Source organism: Mercenaria mercenaria, chromosome 5 (assembly GCF_021730395.1).
Source record: "Mercenaria mercenaria strain notata chromosome 5, MADL_Memer_1, whole genome shotgun sequence".
Lineage (NCBI taxonomy): Eukaryota > Metazoa > Mollusca > Bivalvia > Venerida > Veneridae > Mercenaria > Mercenaria mercenaria.
In genome coordinates, this window is record NC_069365.1 from 60,211,192 (window position 1) to 60,226,085 (window position 14,894).

The following is a 14,894-nucleotide window of genomic DNA, read 5'->3' on the forward strand; positions in this document are numbered from 1 at the left end:
TTCGATAAAATACTGTCTCATCTCATTGTTATTGTTAGCCAGCAAGATGTATTGTTATGTACACATAACAACCACAATTTGTAACCAAAAAGACGAAATTCTTAAGCAAGCGAAAGCTTGACAAAACATACTACATGTACTTCTGAAAGAGAAGGGAATACATTAACATCACCGACTTTCAGATATAGTTCAAAATCATTTTGTAAAATATTCAATAAGGTTTATTACTTAACATATATTTTAAAGATCAAAAAAGCGTCAGATATTCGTTCTAATTCAATATATGAATATGAGTTAATTTATACAAAACTACACGTGTATTTACTCGATTGGCATGTAAAAAAGCGGAAGAAAAGAAAACGGGATACTTCACAACAATGATTCAATACTTGTAATATATATATATACATTATTGTTCAAAGTTTGATAAAAAGCAACGAATATAATCGAGAAAAAAAAAAACATGGTTCCGCTGGGGCTCGAACCCAGGACCTCTCGCGTGTGAAGCGAGCGTGATAACCACTACACTACGGAACCACTGTTAATTCGCTGAAAAGTTCAGTCTATCAAGAGGTTATGATATTTTCCTACGGGCAGAATTTCTTTAAACTTTGTGTATTGACTGAGAGTCAAGTTTAAAGCGGAAATATGTATTAAAAGTCATAGAAACCCGGGCTTGATCTTGAATTATCTGCCCTTGAAATCTTTTTTCTGTATTTACAAGGACAGATAATTCATGATAAAGGCGGGTACCTATGACTTGTTTTATTTCATATTTCTGTTTTTGATTTGATTCTCTGTCAGTAGACACAGTTTAAAGAAGAAATTCTGTCCGTGAGAAAATTTTGCCCATGTCAATATAGACACTAAAATGCCGCAAAGTCCTGGTCTTTCCCATGGACGGAATTTCTTTAAACTCTGTATACTGACTGCAAATGAAGTCTGAAACAGAAATACAAATTAAAATGCACAGTTTCCTTGCCTTGCTATTTGGTACCTATGGTTTTTAATACATATATTTCCGTTTTAAACTTGACTCTCAGTCAGTAGACAAAGCTTAAAGAAATTCTGTCCGTAGAAAATTTTTGCCTATATACATATAGAAAACTGTCCGATATGTCTTGATAATGTGATTAATGATTATCTCTGTGGCGGACCAGTCAGTTTATGTAATTTAGTGTGTTCATTTTGGCTCGATATAGCTGCTATTTTTGTAATAAGTTTTTTTATAGATTCATTTTCCCTAATAACTGAGCTTTCATTCATTAAATGGTATTGATCAGATATCTGGCTGCATTACGATAGAAAACTTAAACATGTTATAATTATGAAGAGAATATAAGAAGATTTGATGAGTGGCTAAGTGGAACCCTTATGCGTACTGAAGGTCATCGTACACATATGCTCTTTTAATGAGGAGAAATAAATCAAGTAAATAATGTTCAGTACGGGACTCCACCGAAAGTGATGAATTTTCCGACGGTTTTATTTTACAATAAAAGTTTCTTTATATTACGATATATTTAACGAAACTGAATTAAGTAAAATTTTACCACTTGACACTTTCATCAGTTTTATAGTAATTTTCGCGAAATATTACACACCGGAATTTTCAAACATGGCGGCCATTGATAAGCGGAACAAAATTGCCCATCCTTTTTTAACAACGGATTTAATAAACTTTACTATCAAATTTAAATCAGATTAGCGCCTAATAAATATCTAAATATAACATACGTATTGATATTGTATATTGGAAATGAGCGTTTAAAGCGCATACCATTTGAAGTAAAAATGACCGATGGTTCCATCAGTATTGACCCTGAAATTTAAAAAAAACTGGAGCTCTGATTTTGTAGGTCTTCTAAATACTAGGAACACTATATCAAATGAACTTGCTAGTGAATATAGATTTACATAATGATAATAGTACTGATGTAATGACCATTTTGATAGTGTGATAACTATTGATGAGGTTTTGAAATGTATTTTACATGCTAAGTCTTGTAAAGCATCTGGATGTGTTAGCTTTGTTACGTAGGCTTTTTAACAGATGTTTTATAAATGGTACAGTTCCCACTGCACGGTCGAAAAGTATAATTACACCTACATCAAAATGTTCATCATCAGACCCTAGAGACGCTCTTTCATACAAAGGTATAATATAAGCCCCTAGTCATTTAGTGGTTTTCTCTCTGCATTTACTAAACTGTATGATTCCATGGTTTTTCGTGCCCTTAAATGGCTCTTTGTGCTCTGACTTCAGACAAGTTGTTGAGTACATTCAATTTGGTGTAATTATAACTTAATTTACCTTAATTTACCTTAATTTTATGTTTTACTTAATAGTCTGGTATTTTTTCGCTAATGTTAGAGCCTTTCTCAGCGGGGATTTTATTTACATTGTGTTGTCTAACCTGTTGAAAACAGGGAAAGTGCGAGGTTTGCATGCCCTAAACGCGTTTAAACCACCGGTTTCCTTTATATAGGTTACTGACCGTTCCAAGGCGGTGCCCCTATTTTCAACTGGTTTTATGTCTGCCTTGTATTTTCTGTTGCGTATGTTGTCTTGTTTGTTGTTAGTGTCTTTTCCTCCTTCTCCTCACTCCCCCATCCTTTCTCCTTGCTATTGCGCTCCCTTGTTTTGGCATGCCCTCCCCCTTTACTACGGGTAAGTTTTCGTAACCCCCTTTATTTTGGCTGCCGGAATCCTAAGCGGTACACGATTTTTTTTTCCTGCTTATAATTATGTGTGCGTTTGTGTGCTTGTGTGTCTTGGGCGGTGCCCTACAGTGTTGTTGAATCTTACATTTCTATTTCTGTCCTCCCCCATCCCCACCCCCACCACTCCTTTCTACCCCTTATCCCTTCCTCCCCCTCTATCTATATTTTGCATAAAATTTAAATGTACTTGTTGAATTTTTTAAGCAACCCGTCTGTAATATTTTTCCGTTACAGCTTCTTTTTGTTGTGGGCCTACTTTGCAAGTGCGTGGCTCTAAGGCTGTGTTTTTAGTGCTCTGTGCTTCCGAGATATCTACCCTTACCTATTAACTCTTGGCCCATTATTAACTTTTAACAACAGCTCTTTGGGGTGACACATCTTACTCAAGCATTAATATAGTGTATCATAGAGGCATGCATTATTATTTGGGTGTTGGAAAGTATACTCCAAATGTGGCAGTAGGTGGAGAGTGGAAACTACCAAATGTTAGACAATGGGAATCCGTGTTTAGACAATATTTAAGAGTTATGAATATGAATAACTATAGAATTTATACATCTATATATGTGTGGTCTAAAACAAGTCATGTTAAAAAAGGATTTTTTTTTTAGAATTAAGAAACTTTTATCAAACATCAATAAAATAATGTACACTATTACAAAAGACAAATTCTTTAAACCTACTAATTCAATGCCAGAATCTATATTGATGGATATTGAAATAATTAAGTGGACTTTATTATTGGAAAGAGAAAATGCTACAGTATAGGAGAACATGGTTGTAATAAACTGAGAACATACAAGAAGTGTAAGTCTCAAATTTTTACTGAGAAATACCTGATATATAAACTTCCATTTCATTACAGACCTGCCTTCTCAAAGTTCAGATGTCGTGTAGCACCACTAAGGTTAAAAACGCGTAGATATGAAAATATTGATATAGTGAAAAGAACATGTTTTAATTGTCATATTGTAGAAGCCGAAAAGCACGTACTTTTTCATTGCCCAGTATATAATGATATAAGGAAAGGCTAAGCCACTGCAGCAGCAATTAATAATTTGTCAGTAAATAATCAAAATACATGTATGTCTAATGATGAGAAAATGATTACAATTTTCAGTGATGAAAACCTTGTGTGTATATATATATATATATATATCTTCCAAAACCTGCAATCATATTTTATTTGAAAGGAAAAAGAAGCTGTACTGTAGAACATGAATTTAAATAGTTTGAAGCGTAAGTGTAACTAATGGTCAGTAATATACTGTCTTATTTTGATCTAAGGAATAGCCGTTAATCAGTTCCCTTACATCAGGATGTTACAGACAGACGATTTCTTAAAAAGAAAAAACAACAAAAAAAAAAACGTTCTTATTAGTGCGCAAGTTATATTATATGTGTTCCCTATTGTATTATTTTTAGATGCATCTTTTTAATATAATTTTATGAGCAATTGGCGACTGCTCCTTAGTGTTACTTTGTGATTAGATAATAGAAAACGTAATAGATAACTCATACCTTCTAGTTATCAAGAACAATGTATTTCAATCATTTGTCAGGTAAGCATTAAAGTAGAATCATATTACATGCTCTTCCTTTGTCTTTCGCAATCAATAGTTTATCAAGACAATAAATGTATATTTTGAAAACAACGAGACCAAAACGACACACGATTCCAGAAATCCCATTAAGCGGAAGACAAACGCTTGGAGTTATGAATTATTTACATAAAGACAAATAGAATTGCTTTCTCATATTATATTGTCGAGTTGTGATACTAAAACACTGTCGTTCAAGTCTAGTCATTGCTTGAACAGAATCTAAGTAAGGAGGGTGGATGGTCCAATGACACTGAAATAGGTTTTTGACAGTATTCCAGTTCTCTTTCAAAGTTGTAGTGAAGAAAACAACGGATATGGTAGGAAAGGCGTTGAGCTGAGAAGGATTTTCTTCATTGCTGCCGTTATGAACGAAACTCGAAAATGTGCATTTGATCAAGTTTCATCTTGATCCAAGGACTGGTACACAATTAACCAACTGCTTCAAAATTCACCAGTAGTTGCACTTATTCGCAACCTGCTGAATACTAAATTTGATGCAACTGATAGTAAAACATTCTAGGCATATCCGTCCAACATATATTGCATATCTTGAATTTATGTATCAACAGAAATGGGATAGAAATATATGAAATATCTTACACTTAATCATTAAAAGCATATCATACATGAGCTATATTTTTATCTAAATTATTTACTTTCTACAAAATGCAGACCTTTATAATCAGTTAAGTCAAAAAAAAGTTAAAGAGTAACTGAGATACCCTAAATACCCAAATATTTGATGATATTACATTAAGAACTAGGCTTAACTGACATTTTACAGGCATTCTTATGATATACTTGTTTGATATATTGTTACTTCAATGTTTACATATCTATTTGTTTTTATGTGACATAATATTTAAACGAAACAAATTCTTCACACAAAATTATAATGTGCTTATATTTGAGGATTTAAAAAAAAACTTGTATAATAGAAAAGCGAGTTAGATGCGATGTAGCCGAACACAGAACACACAGAAAACTAAGAAAATAACAAACGTGCTACAGAAGCAACCATTAGCGACTCTGAGCAACAGATCGTTCACGGTTTAAATAGAATATGTTAAAGAAATTTAATAGAAAACAAGGAGAAAAAAAAAAGCAAAAATTGGAAACTATACAAAGTTTATAGAGCACTAGAATATTTTCAAATGTAGGAATTTGTTTTTAAAATATGAGCACTTAAAAAATAAGAATGTTTTTCTCAAAAACAGTCTCTACATTCTCTACATGTTTCAGCAAATTAAACACATTTGCTATATGCTACTTTCATATTAACGTGGAATCGTAAAACAATTTATTATCTAGCTTTTTTTTTTTTTTTTTTTTTTTTTTTTCTTCACACGTGCACATATTCTTCATACCACATCCAATGGATGTGTGTTCCAAAAATAGCTAACAGAACCAGAATGAATAATTTTCTGTATAAGGGTGAGTTTGTCCATGCCTGATGTTGTGGGATTTTGATAAACAAAAAAAAAGGGTCAAATTTTCATTCATTAGTGTTGATGAAATGAGTATTACAAAGTTGGTTTGAAATATCAGAAGCTGAAGATGTCTGATAACAAATGTTAAATGTTAACTAATGTAGCTACTGTACCACCGAGTTTTGAATGTAATGTATAAATATACCGTTGTATTATAAAAGAACTATTATAAATAAAAGTGTAATTACCTACAAAAAGAACATTTTAAACATTTTAACACTTCTAAGCTTTTAAACCCATTTAAAAACTTTTGTTTTTATTTTGTTAATTACCAAAAAAAAAATACAGTAAAATATAGTTATTACTTAATTGCTGATACACATATTTCGATATTGTCAGCAAAACACCTGTTTTATACGTCTTCATTTTTTTAAATGTTTTTATTCTTCTATATTATGTCAGTAAGAATATAAGACACATTATAATCCAAAAAGTTCTTGCTTATATACATAAGAGTAGACTTACCTAATCATAGACTAACGAATAAAGTCCATTTGATTATATTAAAATCCAAAGAATTACTATTACACAACTGCACATTGTGACATTAAAACAAAAAAAAAAACGCACATGTTCTACAAAGCTATTTAGTAGGTCATAAACTTCCAATAATACCTGTATTATAGTATATAAATAGAATATTTATAGTCTATTTCAAAAATTACCCACAGTAAAGTGTATATCAAAACTATTAATCGGTCAAGTCATAATGAGTTTCAACATAGGCTATATAATTGGTGATTACATTTTTACAACATTTCCCCCTCTCCCTCTCTCTGTTCTTATTACATAGTTTCCTTCTGTAAGCATTCAATTTTTTCACTCAGTTACTTTGAGCAATTGATTGTTACTTAATGTGTCTTATTTTCTTTCTCCAAATTGTACCATGCTATATGTAAACCTTTTTTTTCCAATGTACACACAACAATCACCATGTCATGTGAATCTGTGTAATTGTATCGCATTGTATACTCATATAACTGTAATGTTTTTTTTGAGTTAATAAAGGTATGTTCTGTTCTGTTCTGTTATGCAATCGTTTTTTTTTTTTAATTTACTTTAATAGCTATACACAAGTTTTAAAGTTGCCAAATATTATTTCTACTGCTACATTGGTACATGGGGACAGATCCTTTATTTTCAAGGAAGTACTTTTGTTTTTCCTCACATTTGGAAATATCGCAAACCTTTCCACATTCAAACTTATAAAGTATCTCTCTTAAAAATGAGTAGCAAAAATTGACGGTATGAAATGGAAGAGTGGTCATTTTCTACATTTAAAATTATAATAAACTAACTATTGAAATGCTACAACATATTATCAAATGAAATTTTCTATGCATTATCTAACATTAAATTTTCTTAAATTTATATGATCATTGATAATGTGTATGTATTAAATGATACTTTGATTTTCAGTTAAAATGCTGACCGACATACAGATATAAAAAGTGACAAAATATTTTTATATATTTACATAAAAGGGAGAAATGACACTCAAATTTTGATGTTTAGTAATATTCAAACTTGCGTTTAAACTGTGCACTGGGTCATGCTATTTTCACAGAGTACTAGTTTCAGACTATCCAATTGTTTTCTGGTGATGTAATTCTCGTGAAAAAGTGCATGACAATCAATAAAAAGTACTTACAAAAGTATTACTTGATCAATATTTAAAAAAAAGAAACTTTACATCTCAAAATTTGAACATTGTCATTTACCTGATGTGAGATGTTTCCCATATTCATACATCCCGTACCCCGTCTTTCAATAACGGAACTGTATGGAATTTGATTTCTTTGCCAGTAATTAAACAGTATAAAATGCAATTTATGATAGATAAAATACAAAATGCATGGTGCTGCCAGGAAGCATGACTCTCAAGTATACTAGTACAAAACAGGAATCATGGTAATGTAATACTTAGACAGATAATATACTTCGTTTCTGTGAAGTAAATGCAATAATTTGAAATGAATTACAACATCTAAGATGATATGTCAGGGAAAGTTTTATAAGGGAAGTTGAATAACCACGACTGTGTGTTTAAGAACAATGATGTAATATTCAGAGTGTAATAGAAATCCATTTCAGGTACCCGACAAAATTAGCTATGGTATCTTTAAACGTAAAAATATACTTAGAATAAAATTTAACAAGAATATTAAGGTCAAGAAATAAGAAGTAAGCGAATTTTAAACTTCATTTATCCAAAACTAGTTGATAAACAAATATTCATATGCATAAATATACATATTTTTCGCATATTTTGAAATCCTGCATTTATCCGGGACTACTTAATTGCAATTATTTCACTTCTATAGTTTCGTGACTCGACCTAATATACATGTAGTCTGTAATACAGTTCATCTAATACATTCAAGTATTCTGTCTTCTCTGTGATCACAATCAATAGTTTATCAAGACAACCAACGAGTCCCAAAAGGCTCACGATTCTAGAAATTCCATTAAGCAGAAAATGCTCGCTTATAGATATAAATTATCCATAACAATGCAAATAGACTTGTTTCTTCTTCAAAAAAAGATGTGATTTAGTCTCTGTCGTTTAATGTGATCCTTGTGATCGTTGAATTAAAAAAGAAGTAAAAGGCGATAATCCTAGAATTTGTTCTAGATGTTGTGAAAGGATAAAAACCATGGTAAATAAGGTAAATAAGTTAGAATTAAAGGTGCAAAATAAAGACAAAGACGATTCTTCCGAAAAAGGCCGAAGATGCTCGACGGGTTCGTAAGCAGTCGGAAAGCATACTTTCGGTTGGACATAGGCAACATTTTTGTTTATTTGTTAGTTATTCTTGAACATATTCATGACTATTTGGTCAGAACCGATGCAGTGGGCCATATTTTCAGTAAATAGGAAGTCTCAGCTACAAACTCTGGTTTTCATATAATACTCGTTCGGGTTTTAGTAATGGACCTTTAAATAAATTGTATTCAGGGTACTGAAAAATAACAAAAACTCGAAGAGACTTATTTGACGACTTTTAATTTTTGTTTGTTGCTATCATCTCATTTTATGCTATACTATCATTTATTTGCAACTGTTTTCCTGTAACTGCGGCGTCAAACGAACCAACAAAACAACAGCAATGTGTAAAATGTGTACTTACCTCCTTGGACATTTTTAAATATATGAATATATGAGAAGCATAGAACGCAAACATGCAAGCCAAAACAAAAAAAAAACAAAAAAAAAAAAAAAAAAAAAACAACAACAACAAAAAACCGTTAAACCCCCTTGCACTGGTTTATGTCACATTCTTTTACTCAGAAACTTTGCATTGATCCCATAAGTAGAAAAAGGTTAGAAATGATATTTGTTCTGAGTTAAATGGTCGGCATACTTATATCGAAAATACAATGCTTTGAAATATGCAGGGTTCTTTTACACAGAATGAATGTTTCTGTATAACATGGAATATCTGAGGATAATTTGGAGCAGAATTACGTAATGGAATAATCCACAGGGCGTTCAGATGTAATATTTCAGTTAATCACATATATATAGCATCTATGAAGAAGAGAATCTGTACGAACTAAATCACCGCCACAATATACCAAATGCGGCGCTTTGCAAACGAGCGTGCACATGCCACAGCAAGTGCCCACTAACCCAATAAGATTAGTTTCAATGCAGCGATATATACACACCCGAATTGTACTACACATTCGTACTGGTTCAACATTTGCATATGTACTCAAATCTCTCTGTTTTCATGTCTCACAAATCATCAGTGACATTTTAGTCTTTTTTGCTAGTATAATATAGAATAATTCTGAACTTTATATTAACATTCGAAATATTCGGAATCACTCCGCTCTAGGGTTAGGGTTTAGGGTTTTTGGGTAAGGGTAAGGGTACCCTGGTGTAAACTTTTTTTTAGAGTTGTATAAGGAAACTTTTTAAAAATCTATCTTCTTGTCTTGAACCACAATGCACAGAGCTTAGATATTTTGGCATGTAGCATTGTTTAGTGGATCTCTACTAAAATTGTTCAAATCATGACCGGTCTGTCCACAATGAAATGTTGATTCTTCAGGTGTATCGGTTGAAATATCACTCAATAAGCACTGTCTATCAGTCCGTTCAGGGCTTTGATTAACTGATTGGGACTAGAGAAGCTATATTTTCTCTCTCTGAAAGTTAACTGGATCTCGAGGATACACTGAATATATATAGAGGTAGCATGCATTATGGGATATAATTAAATTTAGAACAGTTCACTTTCCCATATTTGAGATCCGATATTAGAGATACAAGTTCGTATTATAAATTATCATATGATAGAGAAAATCTATACGAAATAAATCACCACCAAAATATACCAGACCAATTTCGGCAAAGAAGTACAAACGAGCGCGCACATGCCACAGCAATTTAATATAATATATATTATATAACACATGTTAAACGTAAACATTCAAACTGAGAAAAATGTTAGCATTCACACATGTATACATCACATTTATAAAGGCATTCAACCAAATACATACAAATGGGTTGGGTCAAAAGTTATTTCAACATCAAGGGCCCTCCCCAAAGTATGCAATATTTAAAGCATCATAGAAATCTGTATGAGACACTAGGTGCAGTATATGAACAGATATATTTGAAACGTAAACATTCAAATTGAGCAAAATGTTAGCAAGTGCACTTAGTAATATATTTACTACAGCAGAAGTAACAAAACGTAGGATTCATATCAAGTTTCCTTCTAAGACTGCCATACTACATTCCTCGTTACAGTACTTTAACATATCATAACAGACACATATACGAAATAGCAACAATCAGTGAAGCATATTTTCATTACGAAAATTAAATCATTATTATAATGTTATTAATCAAGCAATTTCATATTGGCCTTGTTATTTGTCCAAGGGTTGTCATATTGGCCCGAGGCCGTAGGCCGAGGGCCAATACGACTGCCCGAGGACAAATAACTAGGCCAATATGAAATCGCTTGATTAATGATAATATTATTATTCAACTTTCGACTGTTGGCGGTAACAGTACAAAAACTCAGTGAGTCACCTTATGGCAGCTATGAGTGTTCAGGTGAAAAATATTGACAAATTGTTTAGACTTATTTTAGAAATTATAATCATTTTAGCCGGTAAAACAGAAAGAGTTGTATCTTGTATGTAGGTACTTGGAATAATTTTGAGAGATATTTTTGATGTGACATAATCAAGAGAAACCAGAACTTACCTTATTTTTTGAATTCCTATTTATTTTCTTTAGTGAGTTATCTTATCATTTGAACTGTGATAAAACTGCTTTAAAAGTCATTTCCTTTTCGGCAACGAGACACAAAATTGTACACGTATGTGTTGATCAAGATAATACAACCAATCAAGCACACATTATACACTCCCATGCCTCGTTTAATTCTTATCCGAAATTGTTTGCAGTTCACAACTGATTATCTTGTTCGCCAATTTATTCATCCATTTTTCAGCATTTGAATCGCTATTTATCATTGCACAAACAGTCCACACTATCAAAATGTCTGTTAAAGATAAGTCTCATCCTTTTAATTGGTCTGAGTTTCTGTGTTTTCTCATTATTTTCATTGACAACTGCGTTGAGTTTCTGACAGGAGACACTTGCATTTTACACAGTACCGAATAAGCGAAAGTATCGTTGTAATCTATGAGCCGTACACCCCGCTCAGTTATACTTGGTTATTACATGATGCTTTTTTTGTCAAAATGTGAAAGAAATAATGTTATCTATAACTCTGATGTAAAACAAAATGGCGTCATTTAAAAATCTAACGGAAGTGACTTCTCCGTATTGGCCCTCTCTTTTGAACCAATCAAAATGCTTGAATTCCGTATTGGCCCTGTTTTTCTCGTATTGGCCCTGTTTTTCTCATATTGTCTCAGTTATGTTTTGTATTAGCTCTGTCTGTTTCATATGATGTTTGCAATTGGTCTAAAACAGTGTGTAATATTGTAAAGTTGAATAATAATACCCGATAATGTATTTTAACAATAATTTTGTATCACAATAATTTTGGATATTTAAGTCAAGAAATGAAAAACTTAAAATTATAAATAGTTTGATGATAAATTTATTTCTCTTATGTGCACATCGTAACAAGCCACAAGTACACTTATCACGAATTAATGCTAATCTCATTCACAAACTGAAAAATTATTGGGCCCAACTCCATGAAATATTACTAACCATTAAACTAAATTTGTCTCAAATATGCAATATTGTACACGTATTCATAAAAAAGTGGCACCATAAATCATTCAAGCACTTCGAATCCTGAAGTAAAAGCTGCAGAGTAATTACTGCTACAAATAAAAAGTAATGCTTTATTGAATCGCGATTAAAAAAACAACATACTTTAAAACTGACCACAGGGGCTGGTAAATACTCTTAAAACATTAATCATACAGAAGTGTGGGACTGTACCTATAAAAGACAACTGCATAATTATAAATCCAATTAGATAATCTACATAATAAAAAGCAAATATCTTTATTCTATAGAGAATATTAAGAAGACGTATTATGAGATAAATAGTGAAATGCTTGAAATAGTGCAAATGCTTCTATAACCATTTTATTCCAAATATTTTAAAGTAATGCGTTCATCCGAGACTTAGTAACCTAGGTGAGATTATTTCCCTTTCATCACATGATAGAAACTAAGATTCAATATGAAACTGTCGATCTGATATAGTCTCTATACAGTTCACCTCATACAAGTAATCACTATCCTGTCTTTTCTGTGATCACAATCAATAGTTCATCAAGACAACTAATGTATATGTTGCAACCAACGGGTCCCAAAAGACTCACGATTCTAGAAATTCCATTAAGCGGAAAATGCTCACTTATAGTTATAAATTATCCGCAACAAGGCAAATATTGTTTGTCTCTTTTTAGAAGGATGAGATTTAGTCTCGGTCGTTTAATGTCAGTTTCCTTCTGATTCTAGAACTTCATAGAGAGAAAAATCGTGAAAATATCGGAAATTCTATTCACCGGTCTCGTTTGTTTATAGGATCCTTGTACTGCTCACCTTAAAGCAAGAATTCACTAAAGTCATTCGTAATAGAGGGGTCAATGGCTGTACTTATGTGTCCTTTACCTTACGCAAAAACTGGATCACAGTATAATATTCGTTGTAGACTTACAACATAGTTTTCCATGTGTTCTTGTCAAAAGGGTTGCACAAACCGATGGACTTGTAATGAAAAGAAACGATTTGCAGGAAGACATTGTGTTCATTTGCTTTACCCTTTTTAGTAATTATTTGATATCAACTATCTCGAAGCGTCAAAATGTTGATGAGATCAATTAGATAGTGTAGGATTCATATATTTAACTGAAATAATGAAACCTATATTTAAAATGTAAACTACCAATTTATAGACTGCATATAATTAAATGTTCGGCAGTAACCGTATAAATATGTTATTTCCTGATATATGATATATTTTACCATGAAGGTACAATAAAACGTTTGGAGTATTAAACTTAATTTTAGTAAGTGATGAGATTATATGATGGTATGAACATCATTTGTGTAACTTAACTACAGCTGGTAAAATACACAGAATGGTAAAAGATAAGAGTAAACCTGCATTAGTTACAACTTTTGGGAGAGCAAAATGTGATCTTTATTTACAAATAGCCTATCTTCAAATCCGAAAATGGAACTAATAGACTTTAGAATATAACACTGGTATTATTCTAAATAGAGTTAATTATGGCTAAATGTCTGACGAATATAGCGGCAATAGCTGTCATGTATATATTTGATTAGATTTGCTGTAATTTAAGTTTAGAATTATAAGCATGATTCTCACATGTTTTTGCATTATGACAATTTATCGATTATCAACGTTCATATTTATATTTGTATCTCTATCGTATTTCTTTCCTTTAAGAATTCTTTCTTTTCATGTGATGAACGTCTTGTCTTCTGAGATACATTACTATTGCCGAGTGTATAATTACTTCAGGGGAAAATCTTTGTTCCTGTTATTACCACAAAATAACGTAAGGACAGTAGTTTTATGAATTAGGCTGAGAAGAACTAGGCTTTTTACGCAAAATCACATTATCCCAAACAAAAAAAAATGCATTCCTTTCGCTCATTTCGATTTCAAAGCAGATGACAGAAATACAAACAAATAAACCCTGCTTTCAAACAGATACTGATTAATCAATTATATTAAATTTCACTGAAAATTCAGCCTAATTTTTCAAAATTGGCTTAAAAATCATTTTGATTTTGCTCATAAGCTTTAGTACTGGCTATTTAAGGTAGTTCTGCAAGTTTGGTGAACCGGAAGTAATGGAGAAACGTGATTTATGCGGATAACGGATTCGGAATACGGAAATGAAAACAGCTTTATGAATTAATGACACTCAATGAGCAAACTTATCAAAAACTAGAAAGTTTTTATTTTTCTTGAGATAAAACTTGAGATAAAGTATGATATTTAAAGGTTTGACGTATTGAATGAGTCCAAATAATGTCATAAAATCAACTTAAATTATGCGCAAATATTTAAAAAATAAGCACCCAGACCTATCATTTTTTATGAAAATCTATATAGTAGAAAAAATCTATATATTAGAAAAAATCTATAAGCGAAAATTTTATCAGAATTGTGATTTTTTCGATAGACGCCCATTACGAAAACTTCTGTTAGGTCCAGAATTTTCAAATTAATCTAGCAAAAAGTCAAACACATGAATCTATCTTTTTCAACTGCCGAATTTTCTAAGTTTAAAAAAGATCAGAGTTTTATCAAATTCTACAAAGTAGAAACAATTTCCGAAAGTGCAAAACTTCCTTCACGTAAGTTACATTATTCTCCGTGCTGTGGGCCCACAGCGGAGTATTTGTGACAGCTTTTTGTGTGCAGTGTATGTCGTAAATGATTTTTCCTTTCGACCTACAAAATTTTATTTTTATTTTTAATGTCTGATCTGGCCCTTAATTCAGCGCTTTTGAACGTTTATTTTATAGGTGAAAAGAGCGCTATAAGAATCTGGTAGATAATAATAATAATAATAA

At 31.7% G+C, this 14,894-nt stretch overlaps 1 non-coding gene across 1 annotated transcript; it reads right to left on the minus strand.

Annotated features, from left to right (window-relative positions):
• Positions 1-464: 464 nt before the first annotated feature.
• On the minus strand, positions 465-537 carry Trnav-cac (transfer RNA valine (anticodon CAC)). The gene has a single exon. It is a non-coding gene; the product is annotated as a tRNA-Val (tRNA).
• Positions 538-14,894: the final 14,357 nt, after the last annotated feature.